General features: G+C 41.3%; 1 pseudogene across 1 annotated transcript; it reads left to right on the top strand.

Moving 5' to 3' along the window:
- The first annotated feature begins 8,234 nt into the window (after window positions 1-8,234).
- LOC308626728 (S-adenosylmethionine decarboxylase proenzyme-like) lies at window positions 8,235-9,571 on the top strand (annotated as a pseudogene). The gene is made up of 2 exons: window positions 8,235-8,684; window positions 9,045-9,571. The product of its transcript is annotated as an S-adenosylmethionine decarboxylase proenzyme-like (transcript).
- Window positions 9,572-13,425: the final 3,854 nt, after the last annotated feature.

Below are 13,425 nucleotides of genomic sequence, written 5' to 3'. Positions count from 1 at the left end.
TTTTGAGGGATCAGGTTTAAGCCTGTAAATAATTTGCGAGAGCTTCTGAAAAGTAAGCAAAGTTTTCCATCCAAACCGAGCGAAACTTGGTTTTTCGTAGTATTTCCCTGCAATCCGACACACACCAACAGGCACAGTGCACAAAAGAAAGCAGTCTCAAAACCCACAATTGCTTTAAATGTCTAACAATTTTTATTCAGCCTTTCAGGCAAAGTAACAGCTCTTTGGGGGTCAAAAGTTCTGAAATAAAGAATTTCTTCCCTTAGGTCAGGAAATCAAATATGCTAAAAATTCTCCCTAACCTTTTGTTTAGAGGGAGCTAAGGGGAAAAAAAAATCCTGAAAATTAGAAATGAAAGAATTGGTATTTGCACTTTATGTGAAATCTGCATTTATCTCTCCCTTCTTCCAGCTGAGAAGGTAAATAGCAGCCCTAGTGTTTTGGAGGCAAATATTGCTCTGTCCTATTCTTGGTAACAAAATCTGCTCCCAGGCCCTCTCCAGCCCTGTCTGATTGTGCCCTAGGGCTGTCACAGGCCGCCAAAGGAGCCTTTCAGAAAATCCAGGCCATGTTTTGACTTCATTAGAAATTCCAAATAGGACAAGTTTTCGCCTGGCTTAGGCTTGGTTATGAAAGTTTCCCACAGCTCCTGAAAATATACAGAATAATAAATGGCTGGGCAGAGAAAGAGCAGGCAATAGTAATTCCATCAAAGCTTTCGGGTCACATCATAGAGCACAGTTGCAGAACCGGGGGAGCTTATATCATTAGGACCCAGAGACAAAATGTTTTGCCTTCAGCTCCGAGGTCACACACTGGGGCAAGATCTTTGAGGTTCTGTCCTTTGTCCCCCCCACGAGGAAGAGAAGGACACCTCTTCCCCTACCCTGGCCCCCTGGGCTTCCCTGGAGACACGTTGTGAAACCTTCTCACCCCAAAGAGTGGCTAGCAAGCTTCAAATGTTTTGGGGGGCATTTCCAGCATAAAAGCAAAAACTGATGAGTTTCAGTGGGTTAAGCCACGAAACACAAAGGCAAAAGTCTCACGGTGGTGGGTGTGAGGGGGAAACGTTTTATTGTCTTGCTGCGGATTTTTTCTTTCATTTTTCTTTTCTTTTCCTTTTGCTAGTCTCTTTATTAAGTCAAGATGTTATAGGAAGGAACCAGTTAAATATGACAGGCAAGCTTCTTAAGGGAAGCCTTTCCTCCCCAGTTACAGAGGAGAATCCAGTTTGGCCATATTCCTGATCCCCATCCTTCTTCCTCCCTTCTCCCTTGTTCCAGATTCTTCCTTCTCTCACCTGTTTTTCAGGGCGAAACATAATGAAACAGTTTAATGACAAATTCTAGCAGGTGGTACCTTACCTTCTGAGAACTCTAGTACTGACCCTACCAGTTTCCCAGGCACGCCCTTTTTTCCCCGCATGTCTCTTTTTAGAAAACATGTATGAAATACTTCAAATAAGTCCAATACTGTGGGGCACTTACATAAATTTTTTTTCCAAAATAGTCCGTTAACATATATGTCCCTCCCTAGAAGCAGATTTCATTAGCTCATTTTTTTTGTTTGTTTGTTTTGGTGGCACCCCATGGCATGCGGGATCTTAGTTCCCTGACAAGGGATCGAAGCCACACTCCCTGCAGTGGAAGCGCGGAGTCTTAACCACTGGACCTCCAGGGAAGTCCCAGCTCCTTATTTTTGAAAAGCCAATAACAATAGACTGGCAATTCCTAACCCGTCACTCTGACTTCGGATTGGTGGGCTGTGGCTTTTTGACATCAAAGCCATCTATTATGGCTTTTACATATGTGGTTTACAATACAGTCATTGCCACCAGCCAATACATTATCCACTGTCCTCTTGGAACCACTGAAGTGATGAGAGAGACAGGAGAGACAGGCAGTGGTTGGTGCTTAAAGGCTGGAACCAAAATTGCCCCTAAACTCATTTTTGAAGTCTTTGAACATGACCAAAATTTTATTAATGAGCTTTAGCTGGGAAGAGCGCTATCGTGTCTCTATCTGTTTCCCACATTTAGTTAAACTTGTAAACTCATCCTCCAGCTGGCTTCCACTGGTAGCTGGACCCAACGGAAGCATTAGATAGAATCCATAAGAAAATGTTAATACCATTTTTCTGTTTATACACCACCTGGAAGAGAATATATACCTTAAATATAAAAGGAAGGTAAGTAAGTATTTCTAATTTGACTAGACTGGAATTATAATATGAAGAGAAACTGTTTCACTGGAAAATCTACCATTGGCAGGGGGCAGTCGGCCAGTGTGCGCGTCTGGGTGAGTGTGTCTATATTAAGATAAAGGAAGAAAAGCAGCCAAGAACAAAGTGAAAAGAAGTTCATTCATCGTCTCAAGGAAATAAAGACCTCTGACTTTTAAAGTGAAAATATACCATTGGCATCAGATACTAATCGCAAGGTAATTATTTTTAAAGAGTTTCCTGAGTAACACACAGGCACCCATGACACCCTTAGGCTAATATATGTACCCAGAGACTAACTCTGCCCGCCCTTGGTTGTATGTGCATTTGTTGTCCTTGGAGTGAATAAAAGCTGCTTTCCATGTTACTCTATCCTCCCGTTTAAAAAAAAAAAAAATGCCACTTCAGAAGATAGGGATAAAAATGCATCAGATTAAAAAACACTCCTCAAGGGCAATTTGGATGAAAAGTTAAGCTGGGCAACATCAAACTAGGCCCCTTCCTGTAAAATACATCAAATTCAAAGAAGTACTTTTCTTTAAGTTACTAATCTTTCTAATGAATATCAGATTCCATCAGCCAAACTGCTTTTTTGACAAGAACAGTTTTTACCGATGTAAAAGGCGGCAAGGACTGGTTTAACTGGAAGCACCCAAAATATTAATCGATTGCTAAAATACTTATCTATCCTTTGTCCAAGGAAAAAGGCTTTATTCAAGGAATTTCAAGCTTTGTTCAAGGAATTTCCACACTGGAGAGGATGGTCCCTGTCAATCCAGGTAAATTGTTATTGGGGGGGTCTTATCCCTGGGACCCCCCCAGTCAGTGAGACTCTGAGAGGAACCCCCTCCCTCCCAGCACATCCCCTATAACAGCCCTGGAATGAATGAAACACCAGGTCATCTCCCCAAGACCTCTGCATTAACCCACCTCCAACAGTATAAAATATCAGATGTTGTGCCTGATGTTGTAGGGATTTTTTTTCAAGTATAAAGAAAATTCCTGGGAATTCCCTGGCGGTCCAGTGGTTAGGACTCTGTTCTTTCACTATGGTGGCCCGGATTCTATCCCTGGTCGGGAAACTAAGATTCCACAAGCTGCAGGGTGCGGCCAAAAAAAAAAAAGAAAAAGGAAAAGAAGAAGATCCCTGACCTCATTAGACTACATTTTAGACATCATATACAGCCATATCTCATACCCAGCTTCTGAACCATCCAATGTTCTATAACTCTCTTTGGAACTATACTGAAGTCAGAATTCTGCTTTCATTCATTCATTCATTCATTCATTACTTACTTACTTACTTACTTATTGAAGACCTGCAATGTACCAGGCACTGCTTCTAGGAGCTGGGGAATCAGTGGTGAAGGAGACAGATAACAGCATCCCACTCTCAATGAGCGATTTTCTACCAGGCAGAGGCATCAACAAACCAGAAAACAAATGAAGACAATCATTTCAGACAATGATTGGTGAAATAAAAATAAAGGAAGATGATGACACAAAGTGGGCTAATGTGGATAAGAAGGCTCCGTGGGGTAGGGGAAGATATTGAGCTGAATTCTGAATCCCAAGAAAGACTCAGCCCTTGTGAATCTAGGAAGATGAATTCTGTCTGTTTCTTAGCCAGGACATTTACTCATATTATTGTATAGATTGTATACACCTGGAACACCCACGTGATTCCAAGCAGAACTCTTAAAACCCAGGTAAGAGAGAACACTTACCTTCTACTTACCTGCAAGGACAACCCGGAGCATTATTTCTCAGCTGAGGGCATAGTTAATTACCAAATGTTCTGCAAATGTCTTCCAAGTTGTAGAGATAAAGCCATCCAAATTGCTGACTTTTCAAGAACATATACTTCTTCCTTTATCACAGAAATGCCACCTTCCTTGACGAATTTGCAACTGCAATGATTCATCATTCATTGTAATTTACAATTATTTTCTTAAGTTCTTCTAAATGACCAGCTACCTGCAAAGCATGCTTGCTTTTATTCCATTAGCTAACTTCAGTGCTCCACAAGCAATTTTGTGCTTGAGAAAAAAATGCAGCAGTGCTGCTCTTTCACTGTTCAGGCAACACACTCACCACAGCAGCCAGATTGAGAAATGATTACGTTAGCTTGTGGCTTACAAGAAAAGACTTCAGATCACATATTAATTGTTTAAATGTTGTTCTTAAGCCCCTTTTAGCCTTATGGCAAACCCAGAGGCCAGGTAAAAATGAATTCTTAGAAGATGGTTTTGTTCAAAGGCGTGAAAGTTTACCATTGCCTTTTCCCCCCATGTCACATCTGGACACCTCCATTCTGGTTACTTAGGTGTCTGACGGTTTGTCAGAAGGCTAGCCATAACTTAGGTGGGAAACTGGACTCCATTAAAAAAACATTAAAAGCTGAGAGGGAGGCAAGTTGATGTGGCATGGCTCCCAGCAATAAGGAAGCAAGAGTGCACACTGAAGCTTAGAAATAGAAAGTGATGTCCTCATAAAAACATGGCTCCAGGCTGGTGTGCCACTAGAAATTCTTCTGTCAGTTTAGAATATTTAGCTCTAAGGGATTTCGACTTTCAAATGTATCTCTGGATGCAAAATAGGCTGCACAGGAGGATATAGCATTGAAGAAGGGAAAGAAGAATTGTTTGCAATTATGATCAGTTTACATGACGCTGAAGATTTTTTTTTTCAGGTAGCATATTTGATCAGAAGTGATCAAATGGGTCAGATGAGCTACCTCGCTGACATCAAGTGATCCGCTGGCCTTCATAACTAGAAAACGTTTCTGAGAACGGATAGACCAAAACAATATTAAAAGCTTCAGCACTACTGGTTATCAAGGGAAACTTTCAGCCTAATTGGAAAGCTCAGAGCTTCAGGCGTCTGAAAGTTTTGGTTTGGGGCTCTTCCGAGGCATTCCAGTGCAGTATTTGCAATCAATAATGGGATGCTACTCACAGCACCATCACGAGGCTTATGAAGTCCCCTGAGTTTTGTATTTGACTTGTTAAACTGTAAAAAGAGTTGGAGAAACAAACAGAAGAGAAATATCTCAGTCCCTAGCTGCCCAAACATAAAACAATCAAACAAACTCTGGCAGTCAAAGAAAACTGGAAATGGCAAAATGGAAAATATATACAGATGCATTTTCATGCACAAAACATGAGCATCTTGGGTGACCTTCCTTAGTGTGATCTATCCTTCTGGGTGTTAGGCAAAGAGATCATCTCTCCAGGCAGATTGAATTATGTGCTAAGATTGAGTTATGATGATGTAGATTATCCCCTAAAACCTACAGACATGAGGTTTTTTCTCCCCCAACCGATTATGGTATTTTCAGCCCAACTTAGCTACAAGCAGTAGGTTACGAACACCAGTTAAAGCATCCCAAGAAGATTCAGAACAGTCCAGTCCTCAGAGCGACTGTCCTCTGCACCTGGAAAACATAACAATTTTCTTAACCAACCTCTTTGCTCGGAATGGAGCAGCAGAATCTTCATACCCTGGAAATGCCGATGTTTATGGAATTGTGTGCTCCAGAGAACTTCCCCTGAAATCACCAGGGAGGGTTGAAAGGGAACAAGTCCAGAACAAGTTCTTTACTGGGTTTGGATTTTCCTTTTCCCCCAAAGGTTCACCCAGATGCCTTCATCAGAGGTTTGAAAGGGAACATAGGAGATCTGAGCGATCTAGTGAGAGACGGGCAAGGAGCTGAAGAAGTTGAAGTACACATCCAACCCAGCACCTGCTCCTGCCCTTTGGAGTAAAGCATCAACTTCTGGAACCAGAAGACAAAAGTCTCCTTCGTGTCCAGGATAAGAGAGAGACAGACCTCAGTTTGAACTTAAAGATGCATCTTTACCCACATTTTAATATCTCTGAAATCAAAATACATCTTAGAATCGCTGCCGGCCAGCAGTCGTTGGCCATAGTTGTCATTGCCTGTAGACAGGCATAAAACTTGTGGAACGGCCCAGAAGGGAATTCTAGAGATAGTCGTGGAGGAACCTTTTAGGAAATACTACATCACCCATGCTCTGGATGGCACAGAGGACGAGCCTGCACAGAAAACATGAATATTGCAGACTTCAAGTTAGAAAATAATTCATAAGAGTCACACTCTGAAAATGAAGTTTTATAAATTCCTTAGCCAATTTACTTCATTTTCAGTTTTCTTTCTACATATGCACAAGAGATACACAGGAGCAAAATCAAAGCCAAAATAAGTATAAGAACCTTTCCAATAAAAATTCTAAGGCATAAAATAATCACTGTGCTACAGCTGTAGGAGTACTTTTTGTTTTCTTAGTGGTACATAAAATCGTAGTGGGTCTTACAACCGATGACATCTGAAATTCAATGAAATATAAGATTTGTGTCACCCAGAATAGTTTACTTAACAGGCCTGAACTTCAGATCTCTCTTCTGAAAAAGATCATAACCTCTACCTCCTTAGAGAGATGGGGGCTGACCCAGTAGCTAGCTGCAGCAGAATTCACAGAAGTCTATGTGCCATAGTGTCTATTCCCAGTCAATGGAAGTAAATATTATTCTCTAGCCATTTATCTGCTTCAACCACAATACAAATACCATAAACAAACTCATTTACTCACCACTGTGTGGTTTCCTTTGTTTGTTTAACTTGCCAACTCTGTACCAGGTGGACAAAACCCCACAGATACCTATAAGGCTTGATGACAAGAGTATTTTTTGGTGATTATCTGTGAAGCAAATGAAATGAAAGAACTATTTGATCCAGTGTTCTAATGATAGAATGATTGTAACATCAAATCCAATTGTTTTTTTTTTTTTTTTTTTTTTTTCTTTTTGCGGTATGCGGGCCTCTCACCGCTGCGGCCTCTCCCGCTGCGGAGCACAGGCTCCGGATGCGCAGGCTCAGCGGCCATGGCTCACGGGCCCAGCCGCTCCGCGGCACATGGGATCCTCCCAGACCGGGGCACGAACCCGCATCCCCTGCATCGGCAGGCGGACTCTCAACCACTGCGCCACCAGGGAGGCCCCTGTTTTTTGTTTTTAATAAATTTATTTATTTATTTTGGGCTGCAGTGGGTCTTTGTTGCTGCACACGGGCTTTCTCTAGTTGCGGCGAGCAAGGGCTACTCTTCATTGCAGTGAGCGGGCTTCTCACTGCGGTGGCTTCTCTTGTTGCAGAGCACGGGCTCTAGGCATGTGGGCTTCAGCAGTTGTGGCATGTGGGCTCTAGAGTGCAGGCTCTATAGTTGTGGCGCACAGGCTTAGTTGCTCTGCGGCGTGTGGGATCTTCCCGGACCAGGGTTCCAACCTGTTTGCCCTGCATTGGCAGGCGGATTCTTAACCACTGTGCAACCAGGTAAGCCCTTTTTTTTTTTTAACATCTTTATTGGAGTATAATTGCTTTACAATGTTGTGTTAGTTTCTGCTGTATAACAAAGTGAACCAGCTATATGTATACATATATCCCCATATCCCCTCCCTCTTGCGTCTCCCTCCCGCCCTCCCTATCCCACCCTTCTAGGTGGTCACAAAGCACCGAGCTGATCTCCCTGTGCTATGCGGCTGCTTCCCACTAGCTATTTTATATTTGGTAGTGTACATATGACCATGCCACTCTCTCACTTTGTCCCTTCATCCCAGCTTACACTTCCCCCTCCCCGTGTCCTCAAGTCCACTCTCTATATCTTCATCTTTATTCCTGTCCTGCCCCTAGGTTCATCAGAACCTTTTTTTTGATTCCATATATATGTGTTAGCATACAGTATTTGTTTTTCTCTTTCTGACTTACTTCACTCTGTATGACAGACTCCAGGTCCATGCACCTCAAATCCAATTGTTTTACATACCACTCCAGGAGAGTGGAAAAGAATATATCAATCTCAAGGTGGGTAGAGGAAATTGCTTTAAAATTCTTTTAACTAAAAAAAATGTTTTAAACTTTGACAATCAGATTATAAGCCAACTAAAACACTTAAATATCTTTAAGTTGAATGGCTGAGCAGTAGTTATTTTTCTGATTCTAAAAGTCTTTCTTTATCCCCCACAGTTTGGCTGGCGACATTAGCTAGCGCTCGCTCTAATCTCTCTTACAGGGAAACAGCGGACTACAAGAGACTGAGCTGTATCTTCCCCTATTTCCAACAGACTCACGTTCAACTTTCGCTCACCAAAAAAAGAAAAGAAAAAAAGCCGGGAAAATTTTATTAACCCTTTTAAAAAAAAGTTAATATAAAATTATAGCAAAAAAGGAACCTGAACTTTAGTAACATAGCTGGAACAATCCGCAGCAGCGGGAGAAGAGATTTAATTTAGTTGATTTTCTGTAGTTGTTGGTTGTTCGCTAGTCTCACGGTGATGGAAGGTGCACATTTTTTTGAAGGGACCGAGAAGCTGCTGGAGGTTTGGTTCTCCAGGCAGCAACCCGACGCAAACCAAGGATCTGGGGATCTTCCCACCATCCCAAGATTCGAGTGGGAAATACTTCTGAAGGATGTGCAATGTTCAATCATAAGTGTGACAAAAACTGACAAGCAGGAAGCTTATGTACTCAGTGAGAGTAGCATGTTTGTCTCCAAGAAACGTTTCATTTTGAAGACATGTGGTACCACCCTTTTGCTGAAGGCACTGGTTTCCCTGTTGAAACTTGCTAGGGATTACAATGGGTTTGACTCAATTCAAAGCTTCTTTTATTCTGGTAAGAATTTCACGAAGCCTTCTCACCAAGGGTACCCACACCAGAATTTCCAGGAAGAAACAGAGTTTCTTAATGCAATTTTCTCAAATGGAGCAGCATATTGTATGGGACGCATGAATTCTGATTGTTGGTACTTGTATACTTTGGATTTCCCAGGAAGTCGGGTAATCAATCAGCCAGATCAAACCCTGGAAATTCTGATGAGTGAGGTTGACCCAGCGTTATGGACCAGTTCTACATGAAAGATGGTGTTACTGCAAAGGATGCCACTCATGAGAGTGGAATTCGTGACCTGATACCAGGTTCTGTCATTGATGCCATTCTGTTCAGTCCTTGTGGATATTCAATGAATGGAATGGAATCGGATGGAACTTATTGGAGTATTCACATCACTCCAGAACCAGAATTTTCTTATGTTAGCTTTGAAACAAACTTAAGTCAGACCTCCTATGATGACCTGATCAGGAAACTTAGGAAGTCTTCAAGCCAGGAAAATCTGTGACCACCCTGTTTGTAAATCAGAGTTCTAAATGTCACACAGTGCTTTCTTCGCTCCAGAAGATTGAAGGCTTTAAACGTCTTGATTGCCAGAGCACTATGTTCAATGATTACAATTTCGTTTTTACCAGTTTTGCTAAGAAGCAGCAACAACAGCAGAATTGATTAAGAAAAATGAAGAAAAAAATGCAAAAAGAGAACACACACAGAAGAAGGTGGTGGATGCTTTTTAGATATTGATACCAAGGGTAATGCTTTCCATAACCACCACCTTGTAGTTGCAGAAAACCCTAGATGTAATGATAGTGTAATCATTTTGATTTGTATGCATTATTATATCAAGGAGTTAGATATCTTGCATGAATGCTGTCTTCTGCGTTTAGGTATCCTGTGCCACTCTTGCTGTGAAATTGAAGTGCATGTAGAAAAAACCTCTTACTATATGAAACTTTACAACACTTGTGAAAACAGTTCAATTTGCTTTATGCACAGTGTAATATTTCTCCAGGTATCATCCAAAATTCTGCACAGACAAGGCTTTTGTCCTCATTAGGTGTTGGCCTCAGCCTAGCCCTCTGGGACTGTTCTATTCAATTGCTACCAGGATTTTGCATCCAGTTACCTCCACTTTCTAGATATATTCTCTACTAATGTTATTGAAACCAATTTCTACTTCATACAGATGTTTTTGCAGCACCAATCAAAGTTCTTCTTCCACGAGTCAAGTCCTCCATGGAAATGACTGCAGTTATCCATTTCATGTATTACTATCTCACTGCTTCCTATACTTGTGTTACTTTAATTGATTCATTCCTCACCATGTTGTCTCCCTCCCAACCACAGCCCCTTCATAAAGCAATACACTGTTACACTGTGGGTTAACCCTAACCTTACACCCCAGAGGGGGAATGGGGGGATGGATCCTGGGCTTAATTTTCTTTTAAGGTCAAGGGAGTTTGGCATTTTTCATTACCATGAGCTCTTTTGGAATAAGCTGGTGTTGACTAGCAAAGAAGGTATAGAATGATACTAGGGAATATTGGCAGAACTGTATGGAAACTGTATGCTATTCTGTGCCGCCCATTAAATGAGATTAGCTTCTCATGAGTACCATGCCTTTATTAACTTGCTAAGTAGTAGTATAAAAGAATTATCACCACATTTGTTGGCAAGGAGATTTAAGATAAAGGTTGTATTGGATTCAACAAGTCAAGTCAGCTCAGATGATTCACCTTAACTTTTACTTTCGTAGCCATTTCCACTAATTTCTATTAATGATATGCCATAAACTTTGGTTCAAGGCAGAATTGATGTCTTTGCCATCTTGTGACTTAAAAAAGTTCTGTAACGGGCTTCTCTGGTGGCACAGTGGTTGAGAGTCCTCCTGCTGATGCAGGGTACACGGGTTCATGCCCCGGTCCGGGAAGATCCCACATGTCACGGAGCAGCTAGGCCTGTGAGCCATGGTTGCTGAGCCTTCGCGTCCGGAGCCTGTGCTCTGCAACGAGAGAGGCCACAACAGTGAGAGGCCCTCGTACTGCAAAAAAAAAAAAAAAAAAAGTTCTGTGACTTTGTGATGCATGTAATAGTGTTCTGACGGTTCCTCTTACTGGTATTTCTTTCACCATGGAGTAGCATCAAGTGATGAATGAGAACTGTTCAGGTCATTCAGACATACTACACAGTGAAGCAGAATGCTATCCATAAAACATAACGTACAAAATTCCAAAATGGTCAATGGGAAATGACTAGAAATACAGGCTTAAAAGAGTTGGCATTTTAGCTGTATTTACTAATATGGACATTTAAGCAGCTGAGAAAAGAGCAAAGCTGACTCAATTTTGTATTTCTTCTTGTCCTCATACAATTTTTGATTCTTTCTGGATTGATGCAGTGATGTTTTTGTTCCTTCCACATTTATAAATGAAACACTTTTTTTAGTGTTTCTAAACATAAATTCTACTTGGTTTGAAATCAAGTGGTTGGAACACTTTTGACTTTTAAACATGTTGTTGATTCAAAGCTTCATTGAAGAAGCTTTCAATCAATGGATCAGTCCGATTGTGTAATTAGCGCACAGTACCTAATGTTTTGGGGCTATTATGAGGACCAATGCTCAAAGTGGATTTTGTTCTTGAACAGTGTCCCAGTAGATTTGATGAACATTTATTGGCTTGAGGTCTGATTTCTCCCACCCAATAGATTTAAGATTTCTATTTAATGTTGAAAAACTGCACAAGTTTGTATGGAACAAAGCCTAGAAAAATGAAAGCTATAGATTGAATAGTAATCTAAATTAATCCTAGTGTGTATGATAGAGGAGGGAAAATTTTGGTGCCATAATTTCTCTCTTCATGGTGTTGGACTTAAATCAGTTGAAATGTATTACTGTACCACAATTTAAGCTTCAATAAAGGTTTGCTTAATTCATTGTCTAGTGACAAAAATAAATAAATAAATAAATAAAAGTCTCTCTTGAAAAAAAAAGTAATAAGTAAATCAGCAATTTTCAATCTAAACTAAAATTTCTGAAATTAACTTTTATTTTTACTTGATGTTTTTTCCTTCCTGAAAATCCATTTTCAAATAGCCACTTCTTTGTCGGTGAATAAACAGAACTTACTGGCTTCCAGGGCTATTTTCTTTCTTTCCTTATTAGTATTTTCCTGCACAAATCCTCACCATGATTCTGTGGACAACTGCTTGCTGCTTGTTTGAGGTCTCCATTGGTGGAGTCAGGATACAGCGGTGAAAAAGCTAGCCAATTTAAGCCTTAACAAATGTGCAACACTGCACTAATAAAAGGGTAGATGGCTATTGAGAGGGGAGATAGAAAGACATCAAAATAGAGCATATCAGGATAAATCAGCAATAGTTAATGTAGTCTAAGATGCATGGCATTTACTACTGAATTATATAATCCCATAATTTTAGGTCCATGGACACTTCAAACAAAGAAAGCTATCTGTTTCTAACACTCGGGGGAGAAAAGATAACATAAAATATAACACCAAGAGAAAATAATTATACGCGGTAGAAACCCGTGGAAGAGTGAAATGAATAAGGAAGCGGGTGGACATCAGTCTTCACCCTGGAACCCCTTCCTTCAGTCAACTAGGCTGGGCCTCTTGGAACCGCTGGTGCAATTGCAGAATATTCACGAGACCCGTTATTTCAGGCTGTTTGCTGTTTTGTATCTTTACAAACAAATACTCTGCATGTCCCAAAATAAGCTCTCGTGTTGGAGATGTCAGCACACCCAGAGCAAAGACCAGGCCCACAAACTGCGAGCCCACGGCTTAGCACCAATCACACAGCACGGCTGCTGCTGAAGTTAAAAGGGAGTGTTCCCTACTTCTGCCCATCTCCACGCACCAGGCTCCACACTTCTAGACAAATGTAGCCTCCCAGAGTGTAAGCAGAGGCCGTGGAGAAAGATGGTGGAGGCCCTATGCTCCCACGACCTCACCAAAACTGCTTTAATGAAGCACACCAATGATGGAGAGCCCAATCCATGGGCAGTTTTCAGCATCTTTCTTTTCCTCTCTCGATCACATGCTCCTTAGAATCGTCTTCACCTGGGGACTTCAGGACACCATCTTCACTTGGGACTCTTCTGACTTCTCTGAATCCATGGGCTCTGTCTTTGGGGTTCCTTCTCACACCACCCCTTGAATGTTGATGTTCCCCAGGGCATCCTACTCAATGTGGGTTCAAGAGCCAGTCCCATGGGCACTGTTAGAAATGCAAATCCTCAGAATGAAGCTTTGCGAGTGAGTCTACCTTCCAACATCTCCAGTGGGATGCCACTTCTCTCTCCCTACTGTCTTAGTCCGTGACCTGATTATCTCTCATCAGAAATATTAATCAGTCTTTTAGCTGGCCTCCCTAACTCCCTTCTCTCCTCTTCCATTAATTGTTTAAATGCAAATTTTTTCATATGTGGAGTAGGCTGAAGAATGCCACACTCCCCAAGATGTCTACATTCTATCTCTGGAAACTATGAACATATTATCTTT

Source organism: Mesoplodon bidens, assembly GCF_964165515.1.
Source record: "Mesoplodon bidens genome assembly, chromosome: 13".
In the NCBI taxonomy this organism is placed as follows: domain Eukaryota; kingdom Metazoa; phylum Chordata; class Mammalia; order Artiodactyla; family Ziphiidae; genus Mesoplodon; species Mesoplodon bidens.
Note: the sequence above shows the minus strand (reverse complement) of the source record. Positions and strands in the feature narration are given on the sequence as shown.